This window comes from Ovis aries, chromosome 2 (genome assembly GCF_016772045.2).
Source record: "Ovis aries strain OAR_USU_Benz2616 breed Rambouillet chromosome 2, ARS-UI_Ramb_v3.0, whole genome shotgun sequence".
NCBI classification, from domain to species: domain Eukaryota; kingdom Metazoa; phylum Chordata; class Mammalia; order Artiodactyla; family Bovidae; genus Ovis; species Ovis aries.
The window spans coordinates 90,084,009-90,103,154 of NC_056055.1; the positions used below are offsets into that span (position 1 = coordinate 90,084,009).

The 19,146-nt window shown below is 43.5% G+C and overlaps 1 pseudogene; it reads right to left on the reverse strand.

Moving 5' to 3' along the window:
• Positions 1–12,660: 12,660 nt before the first annotated feature.
• Positions 12,661–14,137, reverse strand: LOC114113205 (transformer-2 protein homolog alpha-like; annotated as a pseudogene).
• Between the last annotated feature and the right edge of the window lie 5,009 nt (positions 14,138–19,146).

A 19,146-nucleotide genomic window follows, 5' to 3' on the forward strand; every position in this document is an offset into this window, starting at 1 on the left:
GCAGTTTCAATGTCAATTTGATATTTGTGACAACACATATTAAAAATTGCAGAGCACTTTGGAGACATTCATTGCCAAACAAGCCTGCAGAGTAGTAGAGTTTCTGGCCCCTGCCTTTGAGGAATTAAAAATACAAGGAAGCCCTGTGGAATGTCCGAGTTATATGCATGCTCTCCATGTATCCACACAGTCTAGCTGTGCTTGTCTTGTTCACTTCTTTAAATGTACCAAAGTGCTCAGGCCAGAGGGCCCGTCTATATGATGTGGGGGTTTTTTCCTCTCTTTTTTTTTTTCAATTGGGGTATGATGTACACCACCTTACATTTGAGAGTCTTACAAGGTAAGACTTCTTTAAACCAATAAAATTTGGGCAAATTCCAATTAATTTATAACATTCTTACTACAGTAAATGAAAAATTCTGACCTTCTAAATGTCCTCAGTTCTTGTATACTCCAACCCTTATTTCCAACAACGCAGTCCTCAGAAAGAGGTTTCAGGAACATGAGTCGAAAACTACTTAAGACTGTCTTGAGTGTCATTACAAATTGTCAAAGATGGTAATTCACTCAATTAAAAATAAGAGAAAAGTCATCTTGAAAATATTAAGTTTACATCCATGAAAGATAAAAAGTAAAACGATATTAAACATTTGTTTTAGTACACAGAAAATATAGTTTAAATAAAGTTTATTAAAATGTACTGTTATATACAAAATATATTTTAATATTCTATGCTTAATAGTTAAAATACCTTCTATAAATTAATAATATAGTTGGAAACGTGAGATATTTCTTTTAAAATAAGTAAATAATTCAATATAAAATTAATTCAAACAAATAAAGTGCTCTGCTTTTTAAAATATTCCTAGTTTTCAGCTATTCAACACTTAAACTCCCCCACTTCAACGCCGAATCCTTGAGAGACCCTGAAAATTCCAGAGCATTCCAAGGCGCACACTTCTTTGGTCCCTGACCCAGGTGGTGGCCGCGTTCCTTCTCAGCCCCAGAAAGTCCCCCAAACCGTCCCATGCTTATCTGTCTCCTGGCCACCGCTGACTTCTCTGGCTGCGACGCACTCCCAGGGTCCCATGGCCAGTCCCATCGCCTTGGCTGTTTCTCACGTTGTCCAAAATGGCTCTAAGCCTATAGCCTCACTGACTCCCCCTGGCTCCGCTTTGTGCTCAAGGTCCTCCCATCATCCCATCTCTCACAGTCTCACCCCCACCGCCCGGTTTAACTCTGTCCACACCGCGGTGCCACCGCCCCAAGCCGATTGTCTCATCACCTGTGCTCGCTTTCACTTTGTCTGCAAAGCCCTCCCATCAACTCAAAGCCAAAAGCCTCAGCGCTGCCACCGTGTTTCATTGTGTGCCCAACGCCTTTCCATCCTGCCTCCGCGAATAGTCTTGTCCCCACTTCCAGGGTCCCCTGTGTGGACCACACCCATCCGTCGTCCGGTGGTCTCATCCCTCCGCAGGGTTTAACTTTGTCTCAGAGCTGTCCATAGTCCCACCACCAGCAGTTTTCCGCCACCGTCCAGGTCACTTTGTCCACAACGCGGACTCCTCCTCTCAAAGCCGAGCAGGGCTCCCCTGTGTGAGAAACGCCCTCTCATCACCCCACAGCCAATAGTCTGCGATGTTCTGACAAGGTCTTCCCAAAGCCAATAGTCTCAAAGATGTCTGTCTCAACGCCCATGCTGGCTTTTCTTTTGTCCGCTACTGCTATGTATCCTCTGGAAACCAAGACTCCTTGCCACCGCCTACTTCCCCGTTTTGCCCAACGACCTCCCATGGTCCCTGCGCCTATAGGCTCATCGGCAAAGCGGTGTTTCAATTCAACCCCAAGGACATCGCCCGAGGTCTCATCCCACCGCCGTTTCACTTTGTCCATAACGCCCTCCCATCGTGCCATAGGGAAGAGTCTCCTGGCCAGCGCCAGGCTCCCCTACATGAGCAACGCCCTTGCATAGTTCCCGTAACAAATGTCTCATCGCCGATGCTGCCTTTCACTTTGTCCGCAGCGCCGTCCACTCTTCTCAGAGCCACCACCACTTTCCCCTTTATGCCCAACGTCCGCCCGTGGTGCCATCGCCTGTAGGCTCACGGCCGCCGCCGGTTTCCCCTTTGTGCACCACATCGCTGTCCTGCCTTCCCATCGCCAAGAATCCCATCTCCCCCGCGGTGGTTCACTTTTCCTCAAAGCTGCCCGGTACTCAGATCACCCAAGGCCTCATCCCCACAGCCCGGTTTAAATTGGCCCTCAACTCTTGACACTGTCCCATAGCAAATGGGCTCATCGCCACCGCCGGGTATCGCCCCGTAGCCGATAGTATCATTGCCGCGACTGTGTTTCATTTTGTTCCGAACTCCCTCCCATAGTCCCACAGGGAATAGTCTTGGATCCACCGCGGGATCGACCGTCCATCCTGGCCCCTACTCCGCCCCCCAATCGTGGTAAAGACAATAGTCGCATCGCGGCCACTGTGTTCCACTTGGTGCCGAACGCTCTCCATCATCCCACAGCAGAGCGCCTCCTAGCCACCGCGGGATTCGACCGTGTGAGCAACGCCCCAGCAGGTCCCACAGCGAATAGTCTCTGAGCCGCCGCGCTCCGTGTGCGCAACGCCCACTCCCCGGTGTTTCACCTGGTGCACGACCCCCTCCCATCCTTCCTCAGCTTATGGTCTTTAAGCCAACGCGGGATTCCAACGCCGCGCTCCTCCCAACCCCCCATCAACGGCACAGCTGGTTGTCTCCTCCCGGACACTGTGTTTCACTAGGTCAGCAACGGCCCGTATGAGTCGGCAGCCAGTAGTGTCTTTCTCACCCTCTAGTTTCACTTTAGGGCACAACGCTGTCCATCCTCGCATCGCCAATAATCCCATCACCGCTGCGGGTCCCTTTCTCTGAGCTGGGGGTTCCCTTCGCCAGAAGTGAGCCCCAATCTGTAAAATCAGCCTCATCTCACTCAGAAACCCCACCTTCGGGGTTCCTTTCCTCAAACATGGCCAGTTCGAGCTGACATGTGGAAGAAAGGCCACTACTCAGGGGATCTTTCCGAAAATGCAATATTCTCTCTCCCTACTCAGGACAGCGGAAACCAGGCTTTTCCCACAGGAGAGCTAATGATATGCGCACCCTTGAATCAGTGCTCCTATTAAAAGCTCTGTGGAAACTTTGTGTCCTGTCTCTCCAGCAGCCACACGAGAGTCAACTGCAAACTATCCCATGACTGCGATCCGAAAGCAAAAACGATGGATCCACAGCGTGCGCGCTTTCGCGCTCGCCTGGAGAAGCAGGCGGTCTGCGGGTCCATCTCAGCGCTCTTTCTCATCGTTTCGCGGTGCTCGCGAGCCCCCTGCCGGCCGTCAGCAGAAGCACTGACACTCTCTATGGCCCACATCCACTTGCTGGTGGAAGGAGCTGCTGCATCCCTGCTTGCTCTCTTCGCTGGAAGGAGCCTGGGATCCACCGCCAGAAACACAGGGAAATCTTCAAACACCTGAAACAGATGCAAAGGATCCGCTCTCAGTCGCGCCTAAAGGACAAAGCCACTTCAGATTTCCTCGGAAAAGAGAGATGATCACTCCAGTGCAGATGACTCAGGGCCCCTGCAACCACTATCTGATGCTCCAGCAGAGCTTTCAACTCTTCACCACGGAGGACAGCCGTGCTACTCTGCAGCCCGGATCAGAGCCTGAAACAACTGGAGCCGATGGAAGGAGACAATCTGTGCTGTTCTCACGGGACTTCCTGCCCGGGAGTGTTTCCAGGGCATCCATCTCTACCTCAGGGAGCTGGAATACAGCCACTTTGCCTGAGAGGCTGTCAGAGTGGAAATGAAAAGTACGAATCCTGTACGAATTCCTCATGTACGAATCCTGAAAGAAATGGCAACGATAAGGGTGTTTATATTTGTAACACTCGCTAATGAATTCCATCATTGTTTGCTTCCTGTTCCAGAGCGATTGCAGCTCATACTTTCTCAGGCACTGAAAACTGAAATGAAAATCATGATTTTTCAGAAGCAAGTGTGAACAGCAGAACAGAATGTCTTTCCTTGTATAAAGATCTATTGATCATCATTGAAAAGATCTCTTGATGTCTGTGGGGCTGGTATTTTCTATACTCAGCGTTCATAGTTTCTTTCCCATGGACAGGTTTCCAGGATCCTCTGTTCTTCAATATCTTTTTCAGTTAAGTCTAGGTGCTATAGAGATAAAGAATAAACTGTGTGGATTTTCATCATCATAGAAACTTATCTTTCGTTCTCTGAAGAGCACAATGCAGGCCTTCCAGATCAGGTGAACCTTCTGGTTTGCTCTCATTCAAAGGGTGTTTCAGGGACATGGGTACCTTCTGTTCTGTGGCTTTTTCCATCGTCAATATGTGACTCCATGTTTGTCTGTGGTACCTGGATCTAGTACACCCGGCAGTAAAGGGATGAAGTCTGGTGGCTCACAGGGGATGCTTCCAAGCACCAGGACTATACAGGGTGAGAGCCCTTCCTCTCACGTTCCGTGGCCTGGATTTATCCTCATGGGAATCACAGTGCAAGCAAGCTGGGAAACTATTGGGTGACGAATGGATGAAGAGATAAGTTCAGGGTGCTGACTTTCAAAAATGCACAACACGAAAGTTGCAGGTTAAGTGTTTGGGGGGCAAAATGAGAACTGTAGCCCAGGAGACAGCACCTCAGATAGCTCTGAGAAGCTGTTCCAAAGACACACAGAGGGATATGTGTGATTTTGGTGAAGGGGCAATACATGCAATCAGGTGCCTAGTTTTTGTGGACGTTTTCTGCCAGTATCGTTATGGATTCTTGCAGTCACAAGAAGCAGTCGTCACCATGAAGGGTTTCCATGCTTTTCTAGCTATGAGGAGATAGAAGAACATTTGAGTTCTTAAAATGGGCTCCTGACAACAGCTCACCTTCTGAAGACTTGCTCTGCCAGTTTTCCCTGCACACAGCCTCCCTCACTTCTGCTTTCCACCCGAGATTCCTTTCCAGGGGTGTTGAAAATCAGCAACTGCAAGAGCACATGATTTAATCCCTGTAGGTAGATGGCAAGTGCCAATGGCACATGCTAGTTTGTACTTGACAGGGCATGAGGCCAGGTTTCACGTTTGTACTATTTGTTCAAATGAAATTCTGGTAGGGGATGAGGGAAACAAGGATTGTTCTTGCTTGCACACACTTCATTAAAATACAATCTGAACCAAATGCTTTTTGTCAAAGTTCAGCTTTGGGGAGAATGACAAGAATCTTTTAATTTTAATTTTAATCTTTTAAAAGAGTCTTTTAATTTTATGGCTGCAGTCACCATCCATAGTAAGTTTGGACCCCAAGAAAATGAAATCTGACAGTGTTGTCACTTTTTCCCCGTCTATTTGCCATGAAGAGATGGGACTGTGTGTCATGATCTTCTTTTTTTTTGAATGTTGGTGTAACTATATATGTATACATACAATTATTTTTTGGGGGGCGGTCTGGTTTAGCTGTGCCTCAAATTGGTTCTCTAAAAAGGTGGTTAATAGGTCAGGAAATAATAGATGTTATAGGGATTCTGTTTTTCGTGATGGCTGAAGATTTTCAAAATTTGAATTTTTGAAATTGCTATTATAATGGAAAATTTATTTACTGAGATTGGCATATTCATTCCAAAAAATCCTCTCTGCTTTGTTTTCCATGGATACAATCTGAATTGTGATACACAGAATGAAATATTCTAAATACAAAAGAAGTGTTTCAACAATTAGAACATTTAAATAGAATTTGGGACAACAACATTTCCATGTTAAACCTAATGCTTTTCTCAGTTAAAATTAATGAAACTCTCTGTGAACTTCCAATTTAACAGATGAGATGGCACTGGTGGTAAAGAATCTGCCTGCCACTGCAGGAGACAGGTGATGAGGATTCCATCCCTAGGTTGGGAAGATCCCCTCTACAAGGAAATGACAACCCACTCCAGGATTCTTTGCAGAGGACCCTGAGTCAGAAATGACTGATGGACTAAACAACAACCACCCTGCAGAAAACCATAAAACTAGAGAAACACAAAGGAATGTTTGTGTGTGATTTTAGATGTTCTTATGTTTCACATAAGAAACCAGTATACCTCTTGGAGTTCACAAGTTATCACTGGAAGTCCCAATGCTGGCATGTTTCTACATTTAGTTAAAATATAACAATGAAAATGACTCAGTGTCTTATATGTGTAATAAAACTCAAAAAATGTATAATCCTACTTGGAAACCATGTTAGATCTGAAATACTGTCAAGAACATGAGAAAAGTACTTTACCTTATTTTTTACATTGTACATCATTTGTGGCTCATCAACAACAAATATATGAGTCAAGTATGTTTCATCAAGAAAAATAATAAAACAATAGAAAAATAATGAATTCACTATATGGAAGTGAAAATGGATAGGTTTAATGTATGAAATTGATACACTGGAAAAAATGATATGGTCATAAAATGTCCATGGCTAAGGATATAAAAATAAAGGAAAATGGCAAATGCATGTAATACTGAAAATCCATTTTTTCCCATTATTGAAAAAGAAGATGAATATGTGCGTCTAATGAACATACGTTTCACGTTTCTAGAATCACTACTGTGAATGAGAATTGTTTTTTCTTCACTTCTGCATTTGCTGCTGCTGCTGCTGCAGCTAAGTCGCATCAGTCGTGTCTGACTCTGTGGGACCCCATAGACGGCAGCCCACCAGGCTCCCCCATCCCTGGGATTCTCCAGGCAAGAACACTGGAATGGGTTGCCATTTCCTTCTCCAATGCATGAAAGTGAAAAGTCAAAGTGAAGTCGCTCAGTTGTGTCTGACTCTTCGTGACCCCATGGACTGCAGCCTACCAGGCTCCTCCGTCCATGGGATTTTCCAGGCAAGAGTACTGGAGAGGGGTGCCATTGCCTTCTCCAAATTGGCAGGACAGCTAACTGTTCTTTGGTTTCTTATTTCCTGCTTTCTTCCCAGCTGGAGTTCAGAGGAAACCAATATAGCCAATCTCTAAGCTCAATATGGGACAGGGAAGCCTGGCGGGCTGCTGTCTATGGGGTCACACAGAGTCGGACATGACTGAAGCAACTTAGCAGCAGTAGCAAGCTCAATATGCCAGCAAATTTGGAAAACTCAGCAGTGGCCACAGGACTGGAAAAGGTCAGTTTTCATTCCAATCCCTAAGAAAGGCAATGCCAAAGAATGCTCAAACTACTGCACAATTGCACTCATCTTACATGCTAGTAAAGTAATGCTCAAAATTCTCCAAGCCAGGCTTGAACAATCCATGAACCGTGAACTTCCAGGTGTTCGAGCTGGTTTTAGAAAAGACGGAGGAACCAGAAAATAAATAGCCAACATCCACTGGATCATCGAAAAAGCAAAAGAGTGCCAGAAAAACATCTATTTCTGCTTTATTGACTATGCTAAAGCCTTTGACTGTGTGGATCACAAAAACTATGGAAAATTCTGAAAGAGACGGGAATACCAGACCACCTGACCTGCCTCTTGAGAAATCTGTATGCAGCTCAGGAAGCAACAGTCAGAACTGGACATGGAACAACAGACTGGCTCCAAATAGGAAAAGGAGTACGTCAAGTCTCTAAATTATCACCTGGCTCATTAAACTTATATACAGAGTGTATCATGAGAAACACTGGGCCAGATGAAGCACAAGCTGGGGTCAAGATTGCCGGGAGAAATATCAATAACCTCAGATATGAAGATAACCCCATCATTAAGGCAGAAAGTGAAGAACAAAATAGCCTCTTGAGAACGTGAAAGAAGAGAGTGAAAAATTTGGCTTAAACCTCAACATTCAGAAAACTAAGATCATGGCATCCGGTCTCATCACTTCATGGCACATAGATGGAGAAACAGAGGAAACAGTGGCAGACTTTATATTTTGGGGCTCCAAAATCACTGCAGATGGTGACTGCAGCCATGGAATAAAAAGCTTACTCCTTGAAAGAAAAGTTATGACCAACCTAGACAGCATATTAAAAGCAGAGAAATACTTTGCCAAAATGGTCCATCTAGTCAAAGCTATGGTTTTTCCAGTAGTCATGTATGAATGTGAGACCTGAACTCTAAAAGAAAGCTGAGTGCTGAAGAACTGATGCGCTTGTACTGTGGTGTTGGAGAAGATTCTTGAGAGTCCCTTGGACTGCAAGAAGATCAAACCAGTCCATCCTAAAGGAATCAGTCCTGAAGGGTCATTGGAAGGACTGATATTGAAGCTGAAACGCCAATACTTTGGCCACCTGATGTGAAGAGTTGACTTGTTTGAAAAGACCTTGACACTGGGAAAGATTTATGGAGGGAGGAGAAAGGGACGACAGAAGATGAGATGGTGGGATGGCATCACCGACTCAATGGACATGAGTTTGCATAAACTCCGGGAGTTGGTGATGGACAGGGAAGCCTGGCGTGCTGCCCTCCATGGGGTTGCAAAGAGTCGGATATGACTGGGCTGAGGACTGAACTGAACTGAAGCCAGTATTTGACCACAGCCCATAGGTGGAAGTGTAACTCCAGCTCCTGTTTGTTCATGACGGCATCACTCACTAGTCCACCAAGACCGCAAGCCTGAGGACCTAGAGCACAGACGGAGGTGCCGCAGATCCTCATTCTCTCAGTCCTGTAGCTTGCTCCTTGCTCTAGTCCAACGCTGGATAACGGATCCCTGAAGAAAGGCCACGAGAGACTTCCAGGAACAGGTGGAGAGCCTGGTGTGATGAAGGAAGCCCTGCCGCTAGCTCTTCTCTCAGACCTCACCTGGTCACCTGCTTCCTTGGTTAAAGCTTGCGGGGTAGTTTTATGAGAGAGTCTATGTGACGCTGAGTGTAGATTTTCCCGTTGTTTCCTTAGTTGTACGTGTACCTGGATGCAGTCTTGATAGGAGTCTTGAAGAACAGGTCAGGAGACGTGATGTCTAATGACGGCAACAGCATCGTCATCACTCAAAAAGATTTTGACTCCCAGGATGAGAAGGACTTCAGAGCAAGTTTACAAGCTAGATAAGAATATGAAACTCATTGCTATATTCTCATATGCTTCCCCTTACAGTGAGAATTGTTTCATTCAAGTTGATTAGGGCCTTACTAACCACAGGACTCCAAAATTTCCAATCATCATATTTAGAATACATGACACTCATTTTGCAACTTTCCATCATTCTTACAGCATCAAAATTAATGTGTTTTCATTTTCTTAAATGAACAATGTGTTTTCCTTTAACTTTTAGACATTCCCTGTGTTTACACTTGAACATAGCTTCACATGCATCTCTGTTCCTATCAAGTCTCTTGGGAGCATTTACTGTGTTGATTAAAAGCAATAGTCCTAGTAAGAACTAGAAGTGAATAGTCACATCAGTGGAAGTTACTTTAAAGGGTTTGTTATTATTTTGGCTGTGCCACGTGGCTTAAGAGGCATTAGTTTCCTGACTGGGGATTGAACCCAGGCCCACAGCAGTGAAAATACTAAGTTCTAACCACTGAACGGCCAAGGAAGTCTCAAATTACTTCAAATTTTGCAGTTTTAGTTGTTCAGTTCTTCATTCAAGGATTCAGAGAAACTCTAAATTGTTTTAACATTATATATTTACTAAAAGAAATGACTGTTGGAGAACTGAATGGAGTATGACAAGAGTCAAAAACCATGTAAAAGTCATGTTAAAAGTAAGGCATAAATCCAATACATTTGAGACCCAAACTGATGAAGGTTAACATAATTTTAAAAATTAATATAATCTGCTAAATCATAAAAGGTTCTATTGATTGATTTAATACATAAACTCCATTATTACTTGGAAGAGGAAGAAAAACCTAAGATCAAATAACACTACATACTTAATAGCAAAACAAGGGCAACACAGAAGGGGGCCAATACAGAGCTAGAAAGTATCATGTAGGAAATAATTAGAGGTGGCAATGTTAATATCAACGAGATCTTTGTCATTAATATCAATATTCATACACTTGAGAATTCCAGAAATAAACACATGAGAAAGAAATTATTCTTCATGAGAAAGAAGTTCAATATACCTAAGAAACACACTGAATCTATAATTAAATTTTTAAAATGCTTGAGCTAAATTTCAAATGGTATAAAACAATGAGCAAAAATATAACATTATATAGCAATGTGAACAGAAACACCAGAGCAGTGAAGTTTCCCCTCAATGCTGTGCTCGAGCTAAGTCGCTTCAGTCGTGTCTGACTCTTTGTGACTCTGTTGACCATAGGTGCCAGGCTCTTCTGTCCATGGGATTCTCCAGGCAAGAATCCTGGAGTGGGTTGCCATGCCCTCCTCCAGGGGATCGTCCTCACCCAGGCATCAAACTGGTGTCTCCTCTTGTCTCCTGAATTGGCAGGCAAGTTCTCTATCATTAGCTCCACCTGGGAAGCCCAGGACAATGCTACTAGTTTCTAAAAAACCATCTATAAAGTAGTAAAGAGAAGTACTGAAACTATGATTTACAGGACGAATTTTGTGATTAACATTCTTGGGCCCTTAATCTACAATAGGAAATATAACTTGATTCAAATATCTATAAACCATCCATGAACATTATCATACATTAGACTTCACAGAATATATCCATAATTCCTCCAGGGGAAAAATATTTGTATAAGTTGTGTGCCCAGATCACAATGCCTGCAATTAATTTTAATATTATTTAAAGCATCATTTCAAGATGTATCATCCTGATAAATTATGTCAAGTCAAAATTAAACCATAGAATTAGAAATTTTGAAACTCATGGATATTAAATCACTACTCTTCAAATTTTCAGAAGCAAAGATACACACTGAGATGGATTCATATCCTGGAAACATGAATTGAAAATAGATTGGCCTCATTCATTAAAGTCAACAAGAATGTTCATACATTAATAGAAATAGTATAAGAAAATATCTGTCAAATGCCCATTTCTGAGTGACTGTGATTTGTCTGTCATTCTCTAGAGTAAAACTTGATCTTATCAAGGAAGTGGTTCAGCTCAGTACAGTGGCTCAGTCGTGTCTGCTCTTTGCGACCCTATGAATCCCAGCACACCAGGACTCTCTCCATCACCAACTCCGGGAGTTCCCCAAACTCATGTGCATCAAGTTGGTGGTGCCATCAAGCCATCTCATCCTCTGTCATTCCCTTCTCCTGCCCCCAATCCCTCCCAGCATCAGAGGCTTTTCCAATGAGTCAACAGTTCGCATGAGGTGGGCAAAGTACTGGAGTTTCAGCTTTAGCATCATTCCTTCAAAGAAATCCCAGAGCTGATCTCCTTCAGAATGCCTGGTTGAATCACCTTGCAGTTCAAGGGACTCTCAAGAGTCTTCTCCAACACCACAGTTCAAAAGCATCAATTCTTCAGCGCTCAGCCTTCTTCACAGTCCAACTCTCACATCCATACATGACCACAGGAAAACCATAGCCTTGGCTAGACGGACCTTAGTCGGCAAAGTAATGTCTCTGCTTTTGAATATACTATCTAGGTTGGTCATAACTCTTCTTCCAAGGAGTGAGTGTCTTTTAATTTCATGGCTGCAATCACCATCTGCAGTGATTTTGGAGCCCCAAAAATAAAGCCTAACACTGTTTCCACTGTTTCCCATTTATTTCCCATGAAGTGATGGGACCAGATGCCATGATCTTCGTTTTCTGAATGTTGAGCTTTAGGCCAACTTTTTCACTCTCCCGTTCACTTTCATCAAGAGGCTTTGGAGTTCCTCTTCACCTTCTGCCATAAGGGTGGTATCATCTGCATATCTGAGGTTATTGATATTTCTCCCGGCAATCTTGATTCCAGCTTGTGTTTCTTCCAGTCCAGCGTTTCTCATGATGTACTCTGCATAGAAGTTAAATAAGCAGGGTGACAATATACAGCCTTGATGGACTCCTTTTCCTATTTGGAACCAGTCTGTTGTTCCATGTCCAGTTCTAACTGTTGCTTCCTCAGCTGCATACAGATTTCTCAAGAGGCAGGTCAGGTGGTCTGGTATTCCCATCTCTTTCAGAATTTTCCACAGTTTATTGTGATCCACACAATCAAAGGCTTTGGCATAGTCAATAAAGCAAAAATAGATGTTTTTCTGGAACTCTCTTGCTTTTTCTATGATCCATCAGATGTTGGCAATTTGATCTCTGGTTCCTCTGCCTTTTCTAAAACCAGCTTGAACATCAGAAAGTTCATGGTTCACGTATTGCTGAAGCCTGGTTTGCAGAATTTTGAGCATTACTTTACTAGTGTGTGAGATGAGTGCAATTGTGCGGTAGTTTGAGCATTCTTTGGCATTGCCTTTCTTTGGGATTGGAATGAAGACTGACCTTTTCCAGTCCTGTGGCCACTGCTGAGTTTTCCAAATTTGTTTGTATATTGAGTGCAGCACTTTCACAGCATCATCTTTCAGGATTTGAAACAGCTCAACTGGAATCCCATCACCTCCACTAGCTTTGTTTGTAGTGATGCTTTCTTTTTTTTTTTTTTTAAGTTTCAACAAATGTATTTTAAATACAACATGTTTTATAGGAGTCCACAAGCTTTTCATTTCTAAAAAAGAAGTAATTTTTAGGGTTCAAAATTATGTTCTTCAAAAGAAATGACCAAGTAAGTATTTTCTTCTATAGCTTCAAACTTTCTATACTCAACTATTTGACTGTTCCATGCCACCCCAGACAAACTTGACCTGACTGAACTACTACTAACTTCCCCAAAAGAAAGTTAAAAAAGGAGTTTGTAGTAAATGCAGACTTCTAATACAATGTCTAATACAATATCTAACACAAAAGAAGCTTTAAAAAGATCATTTCTTTCCTCATTTTGATAAGCTAGGAGTGAATTTTCCATAAAAGCAAAAAACAAACAAAAAATCATTTACAAAGCATAACACGGGGGGGGGTTCCTTTTACTCAAGATGTTTAACTACTCAAAATGACAATTACATCTTTAAGAATATAATAAAAGGGGTGGAAAATAGCAATACAATTGAGAAAGTGTAGATGCTAAACAAACCAAAGATTTTTAAGGGCTCTTTTGAGGAGTAGAAAGGATTAGAAGCTTGGGGAAATCCAGAATTAAAAAAGAGAAAAAGATGTCCTCAACTGCAACTGCTCTGCTTATTAATAGCGTCTTGGGCTGTAGGATCGAGATCTTGATCGTGATCTGTATCGACTATAATAAGGAGAAGGTGATCTTCTTCTGTACCGGTAATCATAGTCTTCATATCTGTCGTACCCACGATCATATCCTCGATCATAGTAAGAATCTCGACGTCTGCCACCTCCCCACCTCCACCACCGCCGCCACCGCCACCACCACCATGAGCTGGTCTGCCCATGTATATGCCTGGTGTTGGTGTGTGTGCTCTCTTGGTGATAGAATAATCCACCCGAATTCTTCTACCATCCAGTTCCATTCCATTTGCCCTTTCCATAGCCTCCTTTGAGTCATCTATTCTCTCGAAATAAACAAAAGCAAATCCCCGTGACCGTCCAGTTCGCTGGTCATAAACCACATTGACACCACTCAACGGTCCATATCGAGAAAATACTTCAAGATCTCTCTGTTGTGTACAAACTGAGGCCAAACACTCTAGACAAGTATTGGGATCAGGATTTGCCCTGCTGCCTGTATGTCTTCTCCGGTTAGACATTGGAGAATGACGGCTCCTTCGACGCCGGTATTCTGGGTGTATATGACCTACTTCGAGATCGTCTCCTATGAGAGTGAGAATGGGATCTGGATCGACTGTAACGTCTATGAGAATGCCTCCTTGACCTTGACCTGGATTTTGATCTTGATTGAGAATGGGATTCAGAGTGTTTGGAAACCCTTGATGGACTACGAGATCCTGACCTGCTCTCCGATTTTACACGAGCAGGAGTTCCCGTTGGAGATTTTGACTGAGAGCGAGACTCTCTGCCCTCGAAGTTGTTCTCCTCTACATCACTCATGTCGGCCAGGCGCTCCCCAGAACTAAATAAGAGACAAGTCTCGGCTTGAGGGCCGATGGCCTAATCAACCCGCTGACTGGGCCGTGGGGAGGAGGAAAGAGTCGGCAACAACGGCCGCTCCACTCCACTCCCACTCGGTCGCAGGCTCCGGCAAAATGTGTAGTGATGCTTTCTAAAGCCCATTTGACTTCACACTCCAGGATGTCTGGCTCTAGATTAGTGATCACATCATCGTGATTATCTGGGTCATGAAGATCTTTTTGTACAGTTCTTCTATGTATTCTTGCCACCTCTTCTTAATATCTTCTGCTTCTGTTAGGTCCGTACCATTTCTGTCCTTTATCGAGCCCATCTTCGCATGAAATGTTCCCTTGGTATCTCTAATTTTCTTAGAGAGATCTCTAGTCTTTCCCATTCTGTTCTTTTCCTCTGTTTCTTTGCACTGATCGCTGAAGAAGGCTTTCTTATCTCTTCTTGCTATTCTCTGGAACTCTGCATTCAGATGCGTATATCTTTCCTTTTCTCCTTTGCTTTTCGCCTCTCTATTTTCGCAGCTATTTGTAAGGCCTCCCCAGATAGCCATTTTGCTTTTTTACATTTCTTTTCCATGGGGATGGTCTTGATCCCTGTCTCCTATACAGTGTCACCAACCTCATTCCATAGTTCATCAGGCACTCTATCAGATCTAGGCCCTTAAATCTATTTCTCACTTCCACTGTATAATCATAAGGGATTTTATTTAGGTCGTACCTGAATGGTCTAGTGGTTTTCCCTACTTTCTTCAATTTCAGTTTGAATTTGGTAATAAGGAGTTCATGATCTGAGCCACAGTCAGCTCCTGGTCTTGTTTTTGTTAACTGTATAGAGCTTCTCCATCTTTGGCTGCAAAGAATAGAATCAATCTGATTTCGGTGTTGACCATCTGGTGATGTCCATGTGTAGAGTCTTCTCTTGTGTTGTTGTAAGAGGCTGTTTGCTATGACCAGTGCATTTTCTTGGCAAAACTCTATTCGTCTTTGCCCTACTTCATTCCACATTCCAAGGCCAAATTTGCCTGTTACTCCAGGTGTTTCTTGATTTCCTACTTTTGCATTCCAGTCCCCTATAATGAAAAGTACATCTTTTTTGGATGTTAGTTCTAAAAGGTCTTGTAGGTCTTCAGAGAACCATTCAACTTTTTTGTCTTCAGCGTTACTGGTTGGGGTATAGACTTGGATAACTGTGGTATTGAATGGTTTGCCTTAGAGAAAATGGAGTGGTAGTTTAGCTCATAACTCTAATCGTCATCCAAGGGCTTCTCCTGAGAACAGTCACCATGCATGCAGCGGACGTGCTTGCCACACAGCATGTCAACAAGACTACAACGGAGAGGATTTTTCAAATGTGTACTCCAAAGTGAAGATTTCATAAAATTCATCATCTTGCTGTTTCACTAAGGATCTTCTTATGTGAAACTGTCCTTTTTTAAAACTTCAAGTATATGATAGGGAAAAACAGGACAATCACTAGGCACTGAGTGCCACTGCTTTGATCCACACCACAGCACTGGAGTCTTGATATCACTACAATAAGATCTTGATATCACTCTAATAATTATTGTACCTCATGAATCCCTGTAGAGTGTCCTGGGGATCTGCAGGGGCCCACAGACCACACTTTGCGAACTGCTGGTTTCAGGAATTTCCCTGCCTCTGCTTTGGTCCCAGTGGCTCTGTAGCTTTAAATTCGCAAGTAATTTCCTTGGTTCCTAAGATAAAATCTGACATCATTCAAAAGTCTATCGCTGGGCCCTTTTCCATGTCTCCAGGGCCATGCCATGCTACCCCCTGCAGGCATCAGTACAGTCTACGGACTCCGGTCTTGTTCACGCCTTTAAAAGCACCAGAGCCATTCCTGCTGCAGGGACACTCTACGTGCTGTGCTTGGTTGTGTATTATTGTTTTCTTATTTTGCTCTTCATGAGTTACTTGGCAAATTCATGCTCATTCTTCAAGTCTCATACTTCGGATTACTTCCCTAGGGAGACGGCTGGTGCTGCTGCTGCTAAGTCGCTTAAACGTGGTCTAAATGAGCTTCCCAGGATACTCACTGCCATCAGCATCTGATACTTCTTCTGTGTAGCCCAGCGCCCAGATGTAAACACCTAATTATCTTACGCCTACTTCTTTCACGGCAGTGTCCTTGCTCCAGTGTGAGCTCTGTGCGGTCGGGGCCTCTGCCTCTCACACTCGAGACTCTCTGCACAAGGCCCGCAGACAAACGAAGGAGCGGCTCAGCACCTTCTCTCTGTCGCGTCACAGCATTCGGGCTCTGGGAAGAGACCCAGAAGGAAGAGGAGGAAACGTGTCTTCAGATAATGTCATGAGTAAGTAAAAGGTACATTTTATTAAAGAAAATTATGTATTCTTATGGAACAAATTGGAGAAGGAAATGACAACCCACTCCAGTATTCCTGCCTAGAGAATCCTGTGGACAGAGGAGCCTGCTGGGCTGCTGTCCATAGGGTCGCATAGAGTCGGACACGACTGAACGACTTAGCATGCATAGCACGCATGCATGTAATAAACAGAACATAGAAAGGCAAGTGCCATGAAAATAAATGAATGAATATAAATAAATGAGTTACATTCATACAAAAACATGTTATTCCATAAGATTCAGCTGCAGGGCATCAGATATATTACCTCTAATTCTAAAAGCAGCTGGTATTGATATTCTCAACATTAATGCCAATATCGATTGTCATTCACTCTTTCATAGCTGAGGCAGAAATTAGAGTTTTGGAAATGACTGAACAATGAAGAGTCTGAGCTAGGACACGAGTCGCTGAGGATCAGGTTCCTTCTACTTCCTGAGTTTTCTTAGGAACTTGTTGATACAGAAATCGCCTCGTGATTTCCACTCTGCCAGTTTCCCAGGCGCAGTCGCTGTATTCCTTCTCTTGCAGGTAGACATGGATGCCCTGGAAGTACCTCTTCATGGCCAGGGTGGGGCCCGTCCTTCCCAGGGCAGAGTCTTCCTCTCCCATCTCCTGCCCCAGGCAGGCGTCCAGGTCGTCCAGCTGCTGATGGAGTCCAGTGCGGAGCTGCTCCAGGAGGGTGGTGTCCCAGGCAGCAGAGGCGCTCTGTGTGGAAGAGGTTGAAGCTCTGCTGGAGGATCTCGTGGAGCACAGAGATGGCCTGGGCCTCCTGGAGCTGGCCGCCACTCACCTGCTCCTGAGGGAATCTGAAGTCTTTCCTGTACCCCAGACAGGAAAGAGAGAGATTGTGTTTATTTGATCCAAATGTGAAGGTCTCCTGCTTTTCCAAGTCAAGGCTCTGAGGCAGTTCATAGACTCAGAGGAAGAGATGCAGGTAGAGACGAGCATCATGAGTGTCACCACTGAGGAGATGAAGAGCCACTGGTCAGTTCCACAAGGAAGCATTCCGGTTGAGATGAGCGATTGTGAGCTTTGTTTCATCTTCATTTCATCTAAGGATCTTCTGCTGTGTGCCTCTTATATATGAAGTCCAAAGTTTTCACATTCTGAGTTTACCCAGATTCATGAACTACCTCATTTTGGGCTTGCCTTTCACTTCAAGAGCCTGGAAATCTGTCATGAGTGTCTGCTCTTCTGTATCCTTACGTTGAAGTAAAATGTATTCATTAAAAAGTAGACGTTCTAAGTCAATGGAATGCTTATCATCTCAGTAACTTTGAACTAGTGATATATTAAGAGTTATTGGATCTTTCTTCCTGATACTAAGATCAACTTTTCGGGAAACATTGTTAGACTTCTTTTTCAAATCTTTTTTGCTCCTCTGCATATTCCTCTTGAAGGATTTGATCAGATGTGAAAAATATCTCACTTTATATGCACGGATCTCACCTTCTTCTCTGCAGCAGAGCTTTTAATTTGCCAATTTTGGTTTTATTTACTCTCCATAACTGAGAAAATTACTAAACACTTCTTAGGTGCCAATCACTATGCTGAGCTTGTTACAGAGGCCAGGTGGCTCTGCTTGCAGCAGGGTAAATCAGTGAATCCAAGACGAGGTGTTGGGATCAGGAAAGGACTTCATTCGGGAAGTGGCTGACTGAGAAGATGAAAGGCCAGTGCCTCAAATTAACCATCTTGTGGGGATCCTGGATGTCAGACTCTCTTTTCAATCAGAGATGGCGGGAGGTGAGGAAATAAAGTAAAAGACTTTTAGTTCCCAAAAATATCTCCCAGAATAGCAAGCAAGCCCCAGGTAGGAGGATGTGTTGATTGCACTACCTTACAGTCATTTCATGGGTGGTGTGAAATGGAACATCTCATGTCATGTCAACAAGGATGTCATATCTATCTGTGATTCTGGTCTTCCCAAATGTGAATTTCTGGGATGAAAAGAGTTGAAGTCACAGAAGCAGAACCAGTATAAATTCAAAATTAACTCTTCCTGGTTACAAACTAAGCTTATACCAAGATGATGAGTCCTCCAAAGTCACTCTCATGGAAATAAAGTGTAACCACCGCTGCTGTCCAAGTGTTCAGTGGTTAGAATGTGCCTTCTTAGTCCAGGCCACTGTCCCGCCACGTCAGGGAACCCGCTTTTTCCTTAGGTACTTTTATGCAGTTTTCATATTGCTGCCTTTTCTTTGTCATTTGTATTTCAGTTTGTAAAAGCTGTGCTAATGCTCCTACAGTCTTTTCTATTTCCACTTTGAGGTTTATTGCAAAAGCAGGAACAGAAAACAGAAATGAATGGAACAGTTAATGTATTTCCTCCGTGATTTTTCAAGAGATCCAAATTTTCCACTCATTCAACATTCCTAGAAATTAAAAGTAAGCAGTGAATGAAGAAGTAATGCACAAAGGTAAAGAGAAATGAATTGATGTAGTTGAAAAACCTACAGTGACATCTCTGCCAAATGACAAAATGTCACTTAACTACACAAACAGGGATGCAGAGCTCTACAGATGACAGATTTCAGAGCAGCTTATGTGACACTGTTTAGCTGCAGACAGAGCCAAGGAGGGTGGCAGGCTCTTAGGCACAGTGTTACCTAAAAGGATAGTGGACCGCTTTGCTAACTCCCAGTATCTATTTATTTATCTTTACGTGTCTGTTTACATTTCTCACTCTTCGTCGAGGTTATTGGATTCTGAGGATGTAAACCTATTAACTCACCCCGAGGAGAGAC